Raw genomic sequence first — 19,831 nt, forward strand, 5'->3', positions numbered from 1 at the left:
ACGTACGTGCTTGTGATAAACCATGGGTGTCAAATAAACTAAAACGATTTGTATCTAAAAGACAAGCATCTCTCGCAAAGTATGGAAAACATTCCTACCCTTTTAAATTTTGGCGTAACAAGGTCCAAGCTGAGGTAAAATCTTGCAAACAGACATATTACCATAATCAGGTTCACAATATCAAAGATCGTGATATATCCAAATGGTGGAAAGAAGTGAAAAAGCTCGGGTCTGGGTCTAGTCAGATCGACTGGTGCGAACAGTTATTGAGTGAGTCTGCCATTACATTAAATGATTTGGCTGAGAACATAAATAACTATTTCGTAAAACAAAAAACTTTAACAGCGGACTTTACTCCCCTTGGTGATGAGCTGAATACCCAAGATGACTGTATAATTGACTCCGACTTATTTGTTGATCCATATAAAGTGTATCGCACCTTAAAGAAAGTCAAATCGCACAAATCTGTCGGTCCCGACGAAATCCCTAATAGGGTACTTCGTGACTTTGCCTTTGAGTTATCATCAGTGATAGCTGACATTTATAATAGTACTCTGGTTGAGGGAACGATACCTGATCTACTAAAGTCATCAATTATCTCTCCAATACCCAAATGTATGCCACCGAAGTCGATTGAAGATGATCTTCGCCCAATAGCACTAACACCACAGATAGCTAAAGTAATGGAGAGTTTCACCTTAGAGCATTTATTAAACTGACCAGATTGATCCATACCAGTTTGCAATAAAAGGTCGGTCCACAACACAAGCATTAGTCCTCTTGCTACACAACGCCTTAAAGACCTTAGATAGAGGAGGCTGCTCGATTCGGGTATTCTTCGCTGACTTTAGCAAAGGATTTGACCTAGTCGACCACAATGTCCTAGTTGCTGAGTTAGAAAAACTGAATGTGCGCCCTCCCGTAGTAAGATGGATTCGAGACTTCCTGTCGGGAAGGAAACAATGTGTACGACTTCGTGATACGATATCCTCATTTAAATGCGCTAATGGAGGCATACCCCAAGGCACCAAACTAGGCCCCATTCTATTCGCTGTGTTGGTGAACAGTTTACTCCGTGATTGGGATCTTAGAATCAAATTTGTCGACGATTTATCAACCGCTGAAGTTGTTCCAAGATGTTCACCTAGCGTTACCCCTTTTTTGGTTAATCATATACAGGAGTATGCCTGCTCGAGAGGTATGCGACTAAACCCAAAGAAATGTAAGGAGATGGTAATCGATTTCCTCCATTATAGACTGCCACTGCGAGACTTACAAATAGGTGGAAACACAATAGAAAGATTAACGTCGTATAAGCTACTGGGTGTTTATCTAAGCAGTGATTTCACGTGGAATTTACACTGTGATTATATCATCAAGAAAGCTAATAAACGTTTTTACATTCTTCGTGTATTGCGGAAAGCAAGAGTTGGATGTCAAGAACTAGTAATGGTATATTGCAGCCTAATTAGACCTATTTTAGAGTATGCTGCCCCTGTGTGGTCTGCAATCCCGGAGTACTTAAGTGCAAAAATAGAACAGGTTCAAAAAAGAGCTTTGAAAATAATTGCCCCTGGCTTACCCTATGAGGAGTCATTGTGCAAAGCTGGTCTCCGCACATTGTCAGAAAGACGAGAAGATATTTGCAAGAAGTTCGTCAGAGATAATAAACTAGCTGGTCCCTTGAAGGAAATTTTTAATAATAATAGTAGTGCTGGTATTAACCATGAATATTATTTACGGCAGATACATGAACCAAGTTGTTTAAACTCTATAAATACTGCTAGATTTTTAAATTTCGTAACTTGTAAATACAATTGATAAGTAACTATATTCTCTATATAGTGTAGAACCCTTAAGGTATCATCGATCCACCTGAATTGAACTGTTTTTAGTTTTCCTTCTGGACTTTTTAACCGTATGATAGTAAGTTCGAAATGTAATATATTTGTAATATTACTCCTTTCAACTTGTAATTCAGCTTATGCTGCAAGAAGTTTTTAATAAACCTCAAATAATAATAATAATAATAATAATAAGATTGTAATGACTTTCAACATCGTGCTCATTGTTCAGTGATAAAAACGTATGTGAAACTTTAAAAACTCCTTGAGTTTGTATGCAAGCGCGACAGAAATAGAAAAATTATACATTTGTTGTAAAATATTGGGGAGGCAAAACAAATCCAAGTTAGCGTAGTATTTACATGATACACTCCAACATGAAGTTCGATAATACAAACCTTCTCATCTCATAGTTTATTTCTACTTCTGCTAGTACGCAGGTATTGCATTTATTTATTTAACATGAAATACAATCTTTCATCAATCTTTTATCGAATAGTGGAAAGCATGATTCTTTTTGAACTTTCAAAAAAATGGTTTTATTGTTGGTATAAAGCACTGTAATGGATTGTTAATTACTAAAGGATTGCATCAATTTGTTGTCAAAAAGTGATAATTTCTTTAATAAATCCAATAATTTGCTTACAGTTTACTAGCATACTTGTTGAAATCATTGAAACATCTTGCAGTCCCTCTATTATACTTTGCTTGTTATTTTATCATAAGTGACAAATTTATGATGAAATGATGATGAAGGGACTGTGAGCAGTCTAAAACAAATATCTGTAGGTTGATCTAAAAACACAGAAACTTGGTACATTTTTCATTATATAAAGTTATTATATATAGAAAATAATAAAACTTCCATTGCAGTGGCATAAGTCTTTTGGCTTGTGAATTCATAGAGCTGAAACTAGTGCCATAATTGGGGGATGAATATTCATATATTCTGTTCTGTCAGACAGATTTCTTTGAAAACATACATATACAAAGAAAATCTGTTTACAAATAAATGTATACAAATATATGAATATGCACCCCTTATGAATTTTGACCCTGTAAATGCCAAATGTTACTATTAATGTAAATGTCCACATATATTTTTGAATCACAGGGAGTCATTGCAAATAGTCTTGCATTCTTTAGTGCCATTAACTCGACTAAACTGCTTTGCGTGCTTAAGATTAAAAACTTGTTTATCTGGTTAGTTTACTAGCCAGCAATTAATCGGCTATTTGTGCATCTGTGAGTCATCTCACTGAGAGCTTTGATTTATGATGTCAATGCATGCGACAGCAAGTTCTTCATTCCAAATTTGAAAGGTAGATAACATCTGATCTGCAGAAGTAATAATTTCACCACTATTTGGTTGATAATCAACTGGATTGGAAATCCTGTATTCAGGTCAATACCTCCAAATCTTATATTTTTCAATCCAAAATTGAGTCTATACTTCATAAGTGAATGTAAAATGATCTTGCGATGTGCCTCTGATACTTTCCTGACTGGTGTTGGACTAATGATTTGGGATAGGGTTTCCTCTTGGGTATTCAAAGGTGTGGTTAATCAATTTTTTTCCGCTACACATTTTGCATGTACATTCACAGGAACATTAAATATTTCAACAAACTGAACAAAGGTGAGGGATGCAATTTGGTACCTCACTGGACCCTAAGTATTCCAGCATATAATCCGCATACATGACAATAACCTATAACAACATCAAAGGCTTCATTGAAATCTTTCATTTTAGAAAATACATGTAAATTGTTTGTGTCACATGCAATATTTAAAATCTTGACTTCAGATTAACTGATGAAAGATTGTATTTCATGTTAAATAAATGAATGCAATACCATGCAGCGTACTAGCAGAAGTAGAAACAAACTATGAGATGAGAAGGTTTGTATATACTTGAAAATTTGAGGAAAATAGTATATATAAGTATAAAAATTTTATAGCTAGCCTCACTGTTTCACCAACCATGTATAAAATGTTCGCATTATCGAACTTTATGTTGGAGTGTATCATGTAAATACTACGCTAACTTGGATTTGTTTTGCCTCCCCAATATTTTACAACAAATGTATAATTTGTCTATTTCTGTCGCGCTAGTTGCATACAAGCTCAAGGAGTTTTTAAAGTTTCACATACGTTTTTATCACTGAACAATGAGCACGATGTTGAAAGTCATTACAATCTTATGAGGTATGGTTAAAACATGTGTCTTAAACTTTTCATTGTAAATATTAGGCATAAATTCGCTTGACTTTTAGAATAAAATGCGAGGTAAACACACAAAAAGTTGTAAGCGCCAGCGCTTATTCTAATCAGCAACACTCGATTGTTCGTTATTGCGCATGCGATAAATCTCCAAGAATCTTGGAGATTCCTTCGAATTTGACCAGGGTCTTCGTTGGCCGTTCCCCTCGCCATGAACACAGAAGACCCTGGGCACGAGGTTGAGTAAAATATTTCAGTTATTAATTATATTACGAATAAATTTGAAAATTGTTTTTATTCTGTCGCTTGTGTATATAATAGTTAACCTGCACCGTAGCACGAGAACGAACGAATATGCAGGTATGCAAATATTTTTGGTCAGAAGCTAAAATCTGATTGGATTGCATAATCAATCACGCACGCGTCGGACGATAGTGAAGACGAGAGCGAACGCATATGTAATTAAATTCCATGAGTCATGACATTTTTTTCAAATTAAAAGGCCCAAAGGTAATAAAACTATAATAAAGTTAAGACGTAGGTTTAGGCTATAAAATTGACACCATTGCAATAATACGTACATACAGTATATAGCATTGTTAAGATCTAAAAATTGAAGCATGCCTCCAAGGCGAGTTAGACGCATTAGAGAGGTAGAAAGGGCCTTAATACATGAAAACTATCGACGAAATGGTCCAGTCTGGGATATTGTTATAAATGACATCGCGCGAGGTGAACGTTTTATAAATATACCCGATAACGTCCAGGTGCTGTATGCTAATGCCGGTCAACGACCTGCTGCTCGAAGACGAATTCGCGAATATATCGCAAGAGAGCAAAGAAAGTGAGTATAAATTCAGTAATATATAGTTCTTTTTCTTCTTATGGCATAATCTATATGTTTCCTATTGCACAAATAATGCGCGTAAGGCTAAATTAATTTCAAATTATTAATGTAGTGGACTATTAGAAAGGGTGAATGAGATGCAGTATGCCGAACACCAAAATGCGTTTCATCGAGAAGCCGCAAATTTGGCAATTCGCCAAAGAATTCAGGGAGCTCAAAATGAAAATATAGCAGGCAATAACGATCAAATCGACGAAAACCCTATCGGTAATCAGGATGACCAAGTTCCTCCAGCTCAAGATCATCCTCGAGCAATGCCCATACCCATTCCCCTGCCTGGAAATGGCGAACGGCGTCCGTATCATGCACTGGCTCATGAAAATGCAGAGGCGTTAAATGCCCTTTTAACCCGAGAAGTTCCAGTTATGACACAGCAACTGCAACAGACAATGGAACTTATGAACCAACTGATCAGGCGGCAGTTGGATAATTAAAATACGTTAAGTCAAAAAGTCTCAAAACAGTAAATTTTTCGTTTCATTCTGTTAAACTTTATTCGTTATTTGTATAGCGTTTTAATCGTATATATATATATATATATATACATACAATTTATGTGTATCCAAAAAGTATACAGTTGAGAAAAAGTTCACAAAAGTAAGATCAAACACAAAGTAAGATAAATTACACACTGTAACTCTCGGACCTTTGGGAATTATAGCCTTGAATTATATAGCTTGCGAATTTCGTACTCTGATTTATGCAAACATCCGAGCAAACATAAATCATGCAAACAAATTGTCATATTTTTTGGCGAGTTATCAGTCACAGATTTCCTACTCCAGAAAAGCTACTATTTCAAAAATCTTTGGTGCTAAATTGCATGTATAACTTATAAAAGTTGTTAAATTTCGCTGGTATGTTACTTCAGTTAACTTTTGCCAACTGTATATACCTTGTATACTTCTTTGGATGAACTTTGTTTATACAAGTCAAAGGACTCGAGAAAGTTCAATGTGCCTTTCAGCCAAAAATGCACAAAGTTCATTCACTGCAGGGAACATCCATCTTTCATGCCGCCACAGATGATGAACAGCTCCATACTCTTTAACTCTCCTGATGCAATGTTCCACCCGAGTTCGAACTTTTGACAACTCTTTGTTAAACAATTGTCTTCTTAGGTCACCAGCTACATCTCTTCATGGAGTAAGGAGGGGGTAAGCACTGGGATATCCTTTATCGGCTAAAATATATACACCAGGTGGTAGATGGAGTTCTTCGTTAGTTCCTATGTTAGCCATTAATTGAAACTGGCCGCTATCGTTGTTATGCCCTAAGAATCCTGACTGAATGAATACGATATTCCCATGATTATCCATTATTATTTGGGTTGAAAAGTTGTGGTATCTGCAATGCCCACTGTAGAATAACTGTTGAGGTTCAGTGTGCGGTCTTTGTATTCTATGACGAGTTCCATCTATGACAGCCACTGCGCCTGGAAACATCTCCCAATGATTGGCCATTTCCAACCATTGCTCCGCTGTCGGCCACTTTACTTGCTCTTTGAAATAGTTCCAAAGCACAGGAAGCAGAAACCGAATTTCTCTTTCAACAGTTGTTGGACTGATCATGAATAACCCACTAAGCATTGTAACTTCTGGGTACATTCGAAGCCAAATGAACACCACTAGTATTCTGTTCCGAATGTCAAGGGTAAAAGGGTTATCGCGAACCCTTATAACCGCCGGCGTCGAGTGTACATGGTTACATAAGGCGTAGCATCTCGTACAATCTGGCTGAAAGATTCCACGCTTTCGCCAGTCAAACTCCAAAATAGTTGTTCGCATCTTATCAGTTTATTGTAAAAGTCTCTTCCCGGGAAATAAGAGGCAACAAAATCGGGATATAGAATTCGCTCGACGCGAGCCCTCGGTAAATTAGATTGGGCGCATGTTGACGTTAAGACAAGTAGGCCGTAGAAAGCACGAAAAAGCTGTCCAACGGTGGCAAGTAATGAGTTTAAAGCGTTGTTTCTGTCTATGACATTGGTCGATTCTTCCATTGATGCGTTAATTATTGGCAAATATATCAAGAAGAAAGCGTTGAAGAGATTATTTAGCTGCATAAAACATAGATTTAGGACCTCCATTTCGTTGTCCATAGCTTTGAGTGTAGTTCACCGTGCAAGTTTTCGTCTGACACAAGCTGGTGCCAACTGCAGTACTGGAAATAATGGGAATTTTTAGCTGACTTGTGTATTTACGTTATTATATAAACGCATAAATCCCCAAGAGGTTCTAATAATGCCTATCAAATTTATATAAACAACATGCATACGAAAGGTAACGAGTTTTCAAATGAGTTAATGTCACAGCCAATTGAAAACCTCTATCATACGATTGAGTACGACTCTGCCGTTCAGTTAATGAGGCTATTCGTTCGCTCACTCTCGTCGTATATGACTGATAGCTGACTCGGCGCTACGCGCCTCGTCAGCTATCAGCGCATATACGACTCGAGTTCGCAGAATAACTGTTAATTATACAGTTAATGCCTATTTAAACCCAACTATCCAATAATTCCAATAATTTTGATAGCGTGAATTTCTGCCAAAATTCTGCTAGATTATGCAAAAGGCTACGAGAGTGGTCGTTTGATCTCAACTCGTGGTGGTTACCGATGTGATATTCGAAGCTTTTTTGATAATATAAACAAATAAAATACAATCCAATCGCAGATGTTAATGTTGCCAAGCGTATGAAAAACTAATGATTAAATTGTTACCTTTAGTTATTCCTGCTGACTTCCCTTGAACGAACTAAAGCGATGGCGACTCGATGCTTTGCACAGACATGGTAGTTCCTTTCAAACTCAGGGCTTCTTCATCCGTGGATCCACCAGTGATAATGTCATCAACGTACAAGGATCTCTCTATCTCTTCAATCTCTTTGCTGAATCAAATGTTGCTTAAGCAACATAGTATTATAGTGTTGCAGCCAAAAGGAAAGAGGATTGGACTAACCCAAATAATGCTCGTGTAAATCTTAAAACTTCAATGTCCCTTGTTTTTGATCCAGTGGAAGCGTAAGGCGTCTCTGTCCTCCACTCTTATAAACACCTTCAGGAATGCTTTTTTCAGATCAGTAGATAAAGCGATCGGCTTTAGTCGGTTCCGGATTAAGACATTCCATAGAAGGTTTTTGAGAGGTAGGCCTGTCTCCAGGGCTTTTCTCACTTTTTTTGGCAGATGCATCAAACAGAATTCTCATTTTGGTTGTTTCAGCTGTTTCCTTGATCATAAAATTTCCCACCCTGCGGTTCATTGACAGCTGTCTCCACAATGCCTTCAACTAATTGTTCCTGAATGATGGCGTCATACTTGTCCAACTGGACTGGATCTTTTCCTAGTTTCCTTACCAAGTTTTCCAACAGTTTTAGGCTTCCATGTTCATTTGTTGGTAAGGGGTCATGTCCGGATTTCCATAGCAGACTTGTCTCGTAACGACCGTCCTCATTTCGGTCGGCTGTTCCGTGAACTTCTCATAAATGACTTGTTGATTTCCTTCTTGTCGGTCGTCCAGACCTAACACATCCAAGCTACATAACTCTTGTTAATCGGCAGATGATGTTCTGGTTGCATAAACATTTGACAAATTAGACTCACTTCCAGCAAACATCACCGTCTATCCTAACGTTGTCAACTCAGCTATTGGTTCCAGTGGTTGACCAATCATCAGTTTCGTTCCCATTTTAACTCTCGAATAATCGCTGGCCCCTAGTAACAGGCAATTCACTCTTCTAATCGTTGTCATCCATCACCACTCCTTTCAAATGGTTGTATCGTTTCAGAAGCTCTTCATATCTAGGGTTTGGGACTGTCAGAAGTACACTTTTATCTACTTCATTCAGCATTGTTGACATTGCAACCTTTTCATTGACACTCGATACGTTCACCTCGTAGATGTTGACCTTTTGGGTGGTTGAACAGACCATCATCTCAATTTGCTTATGCTCAGTATGAGTTGGTCTCTTGTGTAGGTTTTTTATTAAGGATGATGACGCATATGAGCTCCCTGAGCCTGAGTCTAGTAGTGCATGCTCTTTGTTTGACATCCGTGACCTTACCACACTCTGCTGGTTTGTGATCTTTGCCCTCACAAAATGCGCATCGTCGAACTTGGTGAAGTTTTGGTTGGTAAAAGTGACCATGTCTGCGACTATGGCTATCTCTGCGATCGCTTGTTAGAATTGGATTGCGGTCACACCACTTTCTGAGCGATTCAACTAGCCGTGCAAACCCCCACTGCTGCCAATCATCATCAAGGCGAAGAAGATCTGGTCTGATGCCTGGTAACTTATCCAGAGTTCCTCGTACAAAGCCCCCAATGTCCTTGAGTTTGCCAAATGTTTCCAATGTTTGAACATGACTTGCAAGCGTCTCATAAAATTTGTGCACCTTGGCTGGCTCTGTTCCATGGAGTTTAAGTAGTCCTAAGATGCATTGTATGTGTGCATTTGTAACTTCACTAGTTTGTCTATACTTGGTTTTGAAAATTGTCTTCGCTCTCTTCGCTCTTTCGGACGAGTAAGGAAGTCCTTCTATCATCACTTGAGCATTGGGCATAAGTAATTCTCTTAAATAAGACAGCTTGGCAACCGGTGTTATGTTGGACTTGTCGATTTCAGTCTCATATTGATTCCAGAATCTGATCCAACCCAGATGGGTGCCTTGCAATTTGCTAATGACAATGGTATATTGAGCGCTCTTCAACCATTGTCAAGTTCTGTGATCTCTTTGTTACAGTCACAATAAACTTGGTTTACTTCATATGATTTTATTCACTACAAATTTGTTTCTTTTAACAAGCAGTGCTTGCCACACTCATCAGGTGAATTTAAATGTCGCGCTATATAGTTGCCGTGGTTATATATATACTATTTACATTTTTGACGAAAAACGGTTTGCATATATACATATACGTATTATATTAGGTTACATTACTTAAATATCTGCATTTGATAAAAGTTCGCTTCTTGAATTCAGGGAACAAAGGCTAAACGCTGTAGTCTTTGTACTCACGAAAAATTCATCATAATCTATCACCCTGAACTTTGTTTTCTGAACTTTTATCAAAATGCAGACATGGAAATAAATTTCTCTTAAAGAATGTAACCTAATACAATACGTAGCTATATATGTATATATGCAATCCGTCTTTCGTCAAACATATAAATAGTATATATATAACCATGGCAACTATATAGCGCGACATTTAAATTCATTTGATGAGTGTGGCAAGCAATGCTTGTTATACGCTGTTATACGAAAAAAATTTGTAGTGAATAAAATCATATGAAGTAAACCTAGTTTATTGTATTTTATATCGTCTTATAAAATACATTTTATTATATCTATTATATATATATTAATATATATATATATTTATATATATATATATATATATACATATATCTATATATATATTATACACATATATTATATTATACACCGTTTGCAAAACGTTGGCCGCAGATAGATACATAGATAGATACCCGAAATCTAATTAGATTGCATATGTTGTGTAATATGATTGAAATCCCATGCAAATGTAATCATATGCAATTCTAATTAGACTTCGAGTATCTATCTATCTATCTATCTGCGGCCAACGTTTTTGCAAACGGGTATATATATATATATATATATATCTATATATATATATATATATATATATATATATAAAAATTTAGTGCATGTCAAAAAGGTTTTCCCTTTATATAGTAAAATAGGTATAAAATATATAGAATACATTAACTGGTTTAAAAAACCTTGTTATATTGAAAATTTTGTTATGGATGTTTATTTTTGCGTTGTCATGCAACCGTACTGACGGTATATACTTCTTGCATTAATTTGATTGGCTCCATGATTTTATTATACCTATCTATATATGCATGCATGTTTCAGAATACTGCATGGAAAAATTCAACTTCGGTATATGAGCACTGTATGAAAAAACTATACTTCGGTATATCGATCCCTCTATCCCTCTCTCTATATATATATATATATTATATATTATATTATATTATTTATTATTATATTATTTATAATTTATCACCATCGAAGACACGCATGTTTGCAGGTAAAGTGCCGCGAATTTTGCCTTAACAAAACAATGCGATATCATTACAGTTATTTATTAGAGTTCAATGGTCACCATAGTTAATGGCGTTTCTTTTCTTAAGTAAGAATTATAAAAATTATAACTGTGCCATTTCCTTGATGCATCCCAGGGTATCAAATCAAGCCTTTAATTCATATGTTCGTGACAAAGCTCAATGTTTTTTATACCGCAAACCGCGAACGGTTCATACAAGTACAAATTAAGCAAACAGGTGGCGCCAATTGCAATAACTAACACAACCCTATTACGCACCTTTCTACAAGTCAGACGTTTTCTTGTCTTAGAATTATGTAAATATGGTAAGTTATTTTTTTCTGTGCTTTTCTGTGCGGTTATTTTATATTTACTATGTATAATCATGCAAAATGATAAACACCAATATTTTATATATTCCCCACCAATAATAATATACGCAAAGGAATAAAAGGATCTGTGTAAGATCGTATACTTTGTAGAATATAGTATTGTCGTTATATGTATAGAAATTAAGAAAAAAATGAATAGCGTTTTCCTAGGGCTGAAAAAAATTTCTCAAGAAGATCTCAATCACTTCACGGCGATTGCTTTGCGGTATTTCCACTCCAATAAGTGCTTGATTCTTAGCGTTTTACCTTAAATCTTTCCATTGACTAGTCAAAAGGTTATTTCATAAATCAAGGATAATACGTGCAATTTTTATGTCACACTCAATGAGGCCAGCTTTTTGAATACAGGCATAAAGATTGGGAGATAGAAAAAGGAGAAAGCATTTATATGATTATGTATTTTTATGATTCCATGGAGATAAACAAAATGTTTATTTCTGATAATGGTGATGCGTTTTAAGATAATTATTATGCTTTTCCTATTTAGCGAAGAAAATCAGCGAAAATGTGCCATTTTTTTCAGTTGTTGGACGAAATTTCATTTTCGCACAACTACCCAATATTTCTTAACGAGTGGCTTTGCTATAATCAGGCGTATATAAGATAGGGCGGTGAAACGGCGATATAACCCCTGATTTATGTGTTGATGCATGCCCCCCCCCGCTTTTTTTAGCACATGCGAGTAAATATCACTGAGCTATATAATAATTCCTGGAGGACCGGTTCGCCAGCAAAACGTGAAGCAAAAAACATGGAGGATTTTGAGCTTTGCTGACACAAGGTGAAAAACTGGGTCCATCACCTTCCCGATTTTTATGAAAATATTTTCAGCTTTCCGTATATATCTTTTGTTTTTCATATAAAATGGATAAAAGTGTTTCTCTTTTTCCCTGTTCAACAAAGGGAAAGGACACGTAGCTTTGTGCTCTGCGTCTAACGTTGTGAATGGCTTAATTCACTTATCGGTAACATCCAGGTAACTGAGGTAAGCCGTTTTTCACTTTTTTTACTGTAAAAAATTTCTTTTTTGGCCTTTCGAGTTGGACTATAGTATAAACTGATAATGGGTATGGTAAATATTTACACACCTGTGGGTCCCAACAGAGCGCTTAGGCATTAAAACTCTTACAATTACATTGTTATGGGTGATTTCAATAGTTTTTGGTTTTTTTGGGACACCTTGTATATTGCTGCACTTAGTATTAGTCAGCTGCCCAGCATTTTGCCTGAGCTTTGGGCCTCTGTTTCTTTGGATTTTAGATTGTGCATAGATGTAAAGTCTTGAAGACAACATCACATACTGAATACTGATTACATACTTCCTGCACAATTCATCAGTTCATGCAGGGTTTAGAAAAGTCAAATTGTTGCCCATAAATTCCTAGTTGTCTTCAAAATATGCGATGATAGTGCCAAAACATTCAAACATTCAAACATTTGTAAACTTTCATATTGGAATGTTTAAATAACAAAAATATTATTACGAAAATAAAATAATAAACCTGTCAGTTCGTGTCAGTATTAAAATCTTTAGTTTGTCCACATTTTTCCATATTCTAATATATATTTGTTCCCGCACTGGCAAAAACGGCGTGTATGACTTGTATTCATCTTAAAATAAAACTTTATTGTATTTCAGTGCGAAAAATATCAAAAAAACAACCAAAAAACATTTCAAAAACAAAAAAGATTTCACGGCAAAAAAAAAGAAAAAAAACAGGGGGGAGAATTGTTATTCACAAAAACCAGGGGGGGGAAATACTGCTGTAGTGGGCTCATAATTGGGCCTGGTCAGTGGTAAATATATATATATATATATTTATTCGTTTAATCTATAGGAGTTTTACTTAGAATTTTAGTAGATTATTTACATAATTTATTTCAATTAGACCTCGTGTAAACTAGCTTAAGCTAACTGAGGATCTTATTAAATACAAAAATACAAAATACCATGGTCAAAAGTAACCAAGTGGCGTCAGCAAAGCTTCTGCGGTTGCGCAGAAGGGCGAAGTCCGCCACAGTGAACTCAAAAGCCTACCTCCGCATAGAGATTATAAATAACACTAGAGGGGTCATCGAGGAGAAATTGGGGAGCGCGTTAATGGGGGGCAAATTCAAGTCCCGGATGTTCACTCATTCACGATGTCCGAGGCCAAAATATGCCGTTTTAAAGGAGTTTTTTCGGTTTCTAAATGTTTTTTTCCTAAAATATCATTCCAGGATGTCTAAATTAGTAAAACCAGTTTCAAAAAGCACCGTTCTTCCTTAAAAAACCGGCGTCTGGCGTCAAGTATTTCGTCTCAATACACAGAAAAACCATTTTGGCTTCAAGCTAAATAGGGATGTTTGTCAAGAGTTATCGCTCCAGTTATATAGAGTTCACTGCACCCACGATGGTGGGGGAAATTGAGCGCTATAGTACGTCAGTTCCAGCTTTCCTAGCATAGGGCTCTTTTTAAGGTTTTTATACGTGCATTATGAATCTTGTTTATAAATTTCATAATCATATATTAGTATTATTTCAAACACGTACATTTTTCAGCATACTTTCCTTCCTATTATCAAAATTGCCAAATTCGCGTTGCCATATGTTCCGTTCTAGTTGACATTTTGCAACCAAACTTGGCAATAATACTAATTTTGGTATGCTCTTTTTAGCTGTGGTGGTTTATTTCTTCCTGAATACCTAGATAATAAGTTGGTCTATTATGCAATTGGTCCATTAGTTAAACTGAGAAAAGTGTTATTTATGTTTTTTGGGAAGCATATATTCTGTGATTAAATGTTGTGATTTTCGAAAAGCCGAAAACATCAACAATCCGCCACTTCTTAGCCTTCCGTGTAAGATATCGCTTATTTTCTTGTTAAATTAATTGAGATATAAAAGTATCTCAATTGCTCAAATACATAGCATTAGTATTATACCTTTTATTGAACTCCCCCTCATTTTTTACTCAAAAATAGGAAGTTAGAAAATACGAATTTAGTTAACCGCGCACATAGGACTTACTCCAGATATATGTGGAGCTCACTGAGGCGAAATCAAAGTCGTCCACCATTATGCAATGGACCTCACGTCATGGACGGTCCTCTACGTTATGTGCATGCGCCAGTGTGAACTACTAAGCTCTTGATTGGTCGAGCGTTCATAAACGTGCATAACTGATTGCATAACTGTCATTTCGCAAAATTTTAATGAAATTTATAAATTTATATTTTCATAAATATGGAATATATGTATTTTCTAATTACATTAGAGGGAAACTCGAATGTGGCCAGGACTTTTTACGGTTTAACAAAGTTGACCAAATTTTCGACCGAATTCACCGTGTATAATGAAGTCGGAAGATTTAATACACTTGATAATATCGAGGATAATATTTCACCCGGCACAGCTTTAAAAAGTCATTCTTTTGTGGTAAACACAACTTTCATATTCTCAAATGTATTTCACTATAAATCTGAATGTATTGCGTGTAGATAACATTATAATTTCATTTATGTCTGTCATCTTGCGCGAGTAATCTTTGTATTATTTCCTCACATGTCGCCCATGGATGTTGCATTTCCGCAGCTCGTTACTGGGCATTTTCCCGCGGTCTTAATTACGATTGAAAGAGCCAAACAGTGAGTTTGGGATATTTTGAGCTAGGGGTTACAATTACCTCTAGCCATTTTATTAATAAAATGACGTAATATTTATTAACTTTAACAGAACTGATTAACTATATAACTTTACATATTTTTCATCACATTGTTTTGCCCAGTAAAGTGAGGGTAAAATTTACAATAACGCCCCCTCTAGCCCCGAATACCACTCAACCAGGTTCATGGATGTAGGCATGGGGAGGAGGTGGGGTGTATGAAATTGTTTCAGAATAGTTTATGACTTGCTTCGCCAGCTGACTTTAAGCGACTAACTTAAGATGTTTATGAGTGAGTCTTATGACAGCACCCTGAAAATAATCTAATTGTTCCATCTGTTAAATTATTGGCCTACAGCTAAAGTTTTATCTCTTCAGAGCAGATTTCCTCCACCCCTTTGGCAGAGTTGCCCATTATGATAATGAAACAAGATGACAGACATAAAATTCCTATTCGCAGGCAAATATTATATTTATAAACTCCGTTTTCATGATGACAAAAAGAAAATATTCGCGTGCAAAAACCAGGCCTAACATAAAACTTTGGAAGTTGAATGAGACGTCTGATTTTATATTTCATGTTAATTAATAATTTAAACAATTTACCATAACGCTGACTATAGACGAGTGACTTAACTCCCAGAAAAAGGTAAGAATCCTTAATTCTTGTCGTATTTTTGCCATTTTTTTCCACAAAAATATGAGGGTAAACTTTGATTCTACTTCGCCATTGGTCTTGTCGCTACGACGTCACGTTCGAGCTTCAGTTGCGTTAAGGTTTTCGAGCGACAGACAGTATTTTGAACGTTTCGTATAAATAATTCATATTTATGGCGGAAAATCTGACGGACGACGGTTTTGACGATGTGGAAACAAATGAAATACTCGACTAGCCATGTGGGAACGACTTTGCAAGTGCTCTCCTGAGTATCAACAGCACAATGTTAACTATGGGCGAATCGCTCAAACGACTACATGAGCAACAGGACAGTTTGCTAAACACGGCAGAACCTGCCAAAAAAGCCAAATTGGCCAATGACCGACGGTCTGAATCAGACCTTGCCAACAAACGTTGGCTTCAAAAGCTCGGTGACCATCAACTTAAGGAGAAACTTGACAAGCATCATCTAGCTACAAACTGCGAGAAACTCGCCGTGACACAAGTCTACTCAGAAGTCTGGGGAAAGCTTGACCGCTTCGCACGGGCGAAAGATCTAAAATTTTCCCGCCTTCAAGAGCAAGTCACGAAGGTCGGGCATATAGTCTTAACTTAAAAAGCACGGAACACTTGCTTAAGGCAAAAGCTGATAGTTCTAAACTGTGCCTGGATGACCTTGTCAGACTGAATACCGATGCATTAGCGTTGCTTGGTCATGTTTGTTTTGAAATAACAAAACGACGACGGGAAGGAATCAAGCCAAGCTTACACAGAGACTACGCTATGTTGTGCTCATTGAGCGTACCTGTGACATCTCTCTTGTTTGGTGACGACCTCCAGACAGAACTGACACACATTCGAACAACAAATAAAATTGGCTCCACGGCAAGTATCACAAGCCCTCAAGGGCAAAGTCGAAGCTATCAACAGTCAATAAAGCTCTCGCCAAGGCCAAGGGCGCCATTTTTTAGGGCGAGCGTCTCAGCCGTACAATCGAATGACGACCATGCAATTCCAAATACCGCGGCAACCAGAGGGGCTAATTCAACCAATACAACCAGGAAAAGAAACACAAAATCCTCAATTGAGGAAGTAAACAATGTCATTGCACAATTACATTCAATTCAGGTGATACAATAACACTTCCATGTCTTGCTAAATATTTTAAATGCCAAGTCAGCTCCGTCACAGCTGGGCGAATCGCCCATTTAATATTTAGATATGTGGAGGCAAATCACTTCTGACTCAGAAATCCTGACGTCTGTTTCAGGCGAAATGATCCCATTTTTACATAATTCCAGCTCAGATTACCACACCTTCTCAACCGGAGTGGAGGGAGGGAGGGGAGCAAAAATCAATTCTTAGATAACGAGATATTATCGTTGCTTAACAAGGGGGTTATAACCCACTCTAGCCATGAACTTGGCGAGTTCATCTCCCTAATTTTCCTTCGTGAAAAACGCGATGGATCATTTCGAATTATATTGAAATTAATTATTTACCAATTTACTTGCTACCAAAATGGGTTAGCCTGCTGTCCCAGGAAATTTACCAAATTAATGAGCTTGTATATTGTACCCTTCGACAAGCTGGCCATTTATCAGTGGGGTAAATTGATGACTCATACCTTCAAGGGAATGATTATGAACAATGCTTTGAAAATATCAAAGTTACTATAACTTTGTTTAGCAAGTTGGGTCTAGTAACTCATCCAGATAAGTCGATACTACAACCCACATAGCAAATTGTTTTCCTGGGTTTCCAGCTCAATTCAATTACTTGTAAAAGTACAGTTTGCTAACAAATGCATCACGTCCACTATACAAGAAGTATCCCAAATATTAGGGTTACTTACCTCCAGTATGCCAGGGGTAATGTATGGTCCTATACATTATCGGTGGCTGGACATGGATAAATCACAGGCACTACATTTAAACAAAGGGGACTTTGATAAATTTATGATACTGTCCTCTCAAGCGAAGGCAGACCTCAAATGGTGGGTTGACTCTATAAAAACAGCCTACAATGTTGTAAGCCATGGTGAACCTGTCCATACCCTTGGTACAGATGATTCCAAAATAGGGTGGGGGTGCACAATACTAAATACTCCCACTGGAGGACAATGGACTCCAGAAGAGGCTTCCAAACACATTAAGTATTTAGAAATTAAAGCAGTCTTGCTTGGCCTACAGTCTTTTGAGCAAGTAGTTGGGGGAAAACATGTCACAGTTCTTGTTGACAATACAACTGCTGTGTCATGTCTAAACCAAATGGGTACATGCCATTCTCCCGATTTGAATTGCACCGTCACTAACATCTGGGAGTGGTGTATAAATCATAATATTTGGTTAACTGCTGCCCATATTCCGGGTGTTAAAAATGTCCCGGATTCATCCACTCAGCAAGACAATCCGACTCCTGCTATGCAAAGTGTCAGGAGATTACATGAGGGTCAAGGACTTTCGGACGCAGCTACAAACATTATACTCCAGTCCTGGAGAAATGGTACCAGAAAACAGTACAAAAGGTACATGCGACAGTGGGAACAGTACTGTCGCAGGTGGGAAATTGATCCCATTTCAGCAAACGTAAAACAAGGTATCAATTTTCTTAGTGGACTTTATGATATCAAAAACCTATCATACAGTGCTATGAACACTGCGCGAACTGCTTTGTCCTTGGTTATATTTCCCCCTGAAGGCTGTATCTTTGGAAAACATCCACTGTTAAAGGTGTATTCACAGCAAGACCATCACTGCCACGATATCACTGTGTGTGGGATGTAGCGATCGTGCTAAAGTTCTTAAAAACACTACATCCATTAGAAGACTTGCACCTTCGGGAACTTACATTGAAAACAACTATGTTAATAGCATTGCTCAAACGTTGTCAAACCCTTCATGCGCTGGACATCACTGAGATGAAAGTGGTATGTCATCTTAACCAACAGGACGTTTTCCAGATAAACTAGCTATTGAAAACATCGAGGCCTGGGAAACACTTCAGCCATCTGGTGCTACAAGCATATACCAGCTACCAGCGGCCACACAAGCCAGTGACAACTGACACCATTGCAAGGTGGTTAAAGACGGTCATGGATAAAGCAGGAATCGACACGACTGTATTTCATGCACATAGGGTAGCTTCAACTTCAGCTGCGAAAACAGCAAACCTATTGGTTGAAACAGTCATGAATGCAGCGGGGTGGAGAAATGCTTTGATATTTAGTAAATTTTATGATAAACCAATGATGGCAGAAGATACTAAGAATTCTTAAAACTTTAGACATAACTTATTACAATAACTTAACGTTACCTTAAAATTAAAGTTGTTAATAAAGTTACATGGGTTATCTTTTTTTCAGAATTTGTGTTTCTATGCTCATGTCATAGCCATTGCTTTCAAATCTCACGTGATTTTGTAGCGACTAGACCAATGGCGAAGTAGAATTAGAAAATTAAACGAGACTTACCTGGAAGTTGAAGTTTGATTGAAATCAGTACGGGTCATTGGTCAGGAGCGAAGAAGTCACGCACCCACCCTTTCATATTATGGACTGAATAAAACAGCCATTAATTATTACCCTACCCATGCTACAACAGCCTAGAATGGCCGGCCATTCGCATACCTTTAAAGACTATTATGTAACAGGAATCGTGACCATCTATCTTTCATTGTACACTAGCGGTCAAAAAGAACTGTTTAGATACAAATTCATAAAAAAGAAGCGAACATAGGAGAGAGCATAATTTTTTAGGAGAGAGCAAACAATATTTCAATAATGTAATGCAACCTACCACACTTCCAAGATATAGTCAAACAATGGTTTCAGGAAGAGGGAGTGACAGAAATGGATTGGCCTACACAGTCTGAGCGACCACGCCTGAGCGACCACGAATTAGTTTATGTCATTCGAAAACAAATAACAAGAAGGTCCCACCGGTCACTAAGCGTGTTAGGAACTATTCAAAATACAATAGAGATCGTTTTTGTGAGGATCTGAGATCGATTAAATGGGAATGTCTCAGCGAAGCGTAGGATGTTGATAGTCACTGGGAACAC

Source organism: Dendronephthya gigantea, unplaced genomic scaffold, assembly GCF_004324835.1.
Source record: "Dendronephthya gigantea isolate DGI-Jeju-01 unplaced genomic scaffold, DenGig_1.0 000006F, whole genome shotgun sequence".
Classification (NCBI taxonomy): domain Eukaryota; kingdom Metazoa; phylum Cnidaria; class Anthozoa; order Malacalcyonacea; family Nephtheidae; genus Dendronephthya; species Dendronephthya gigantea.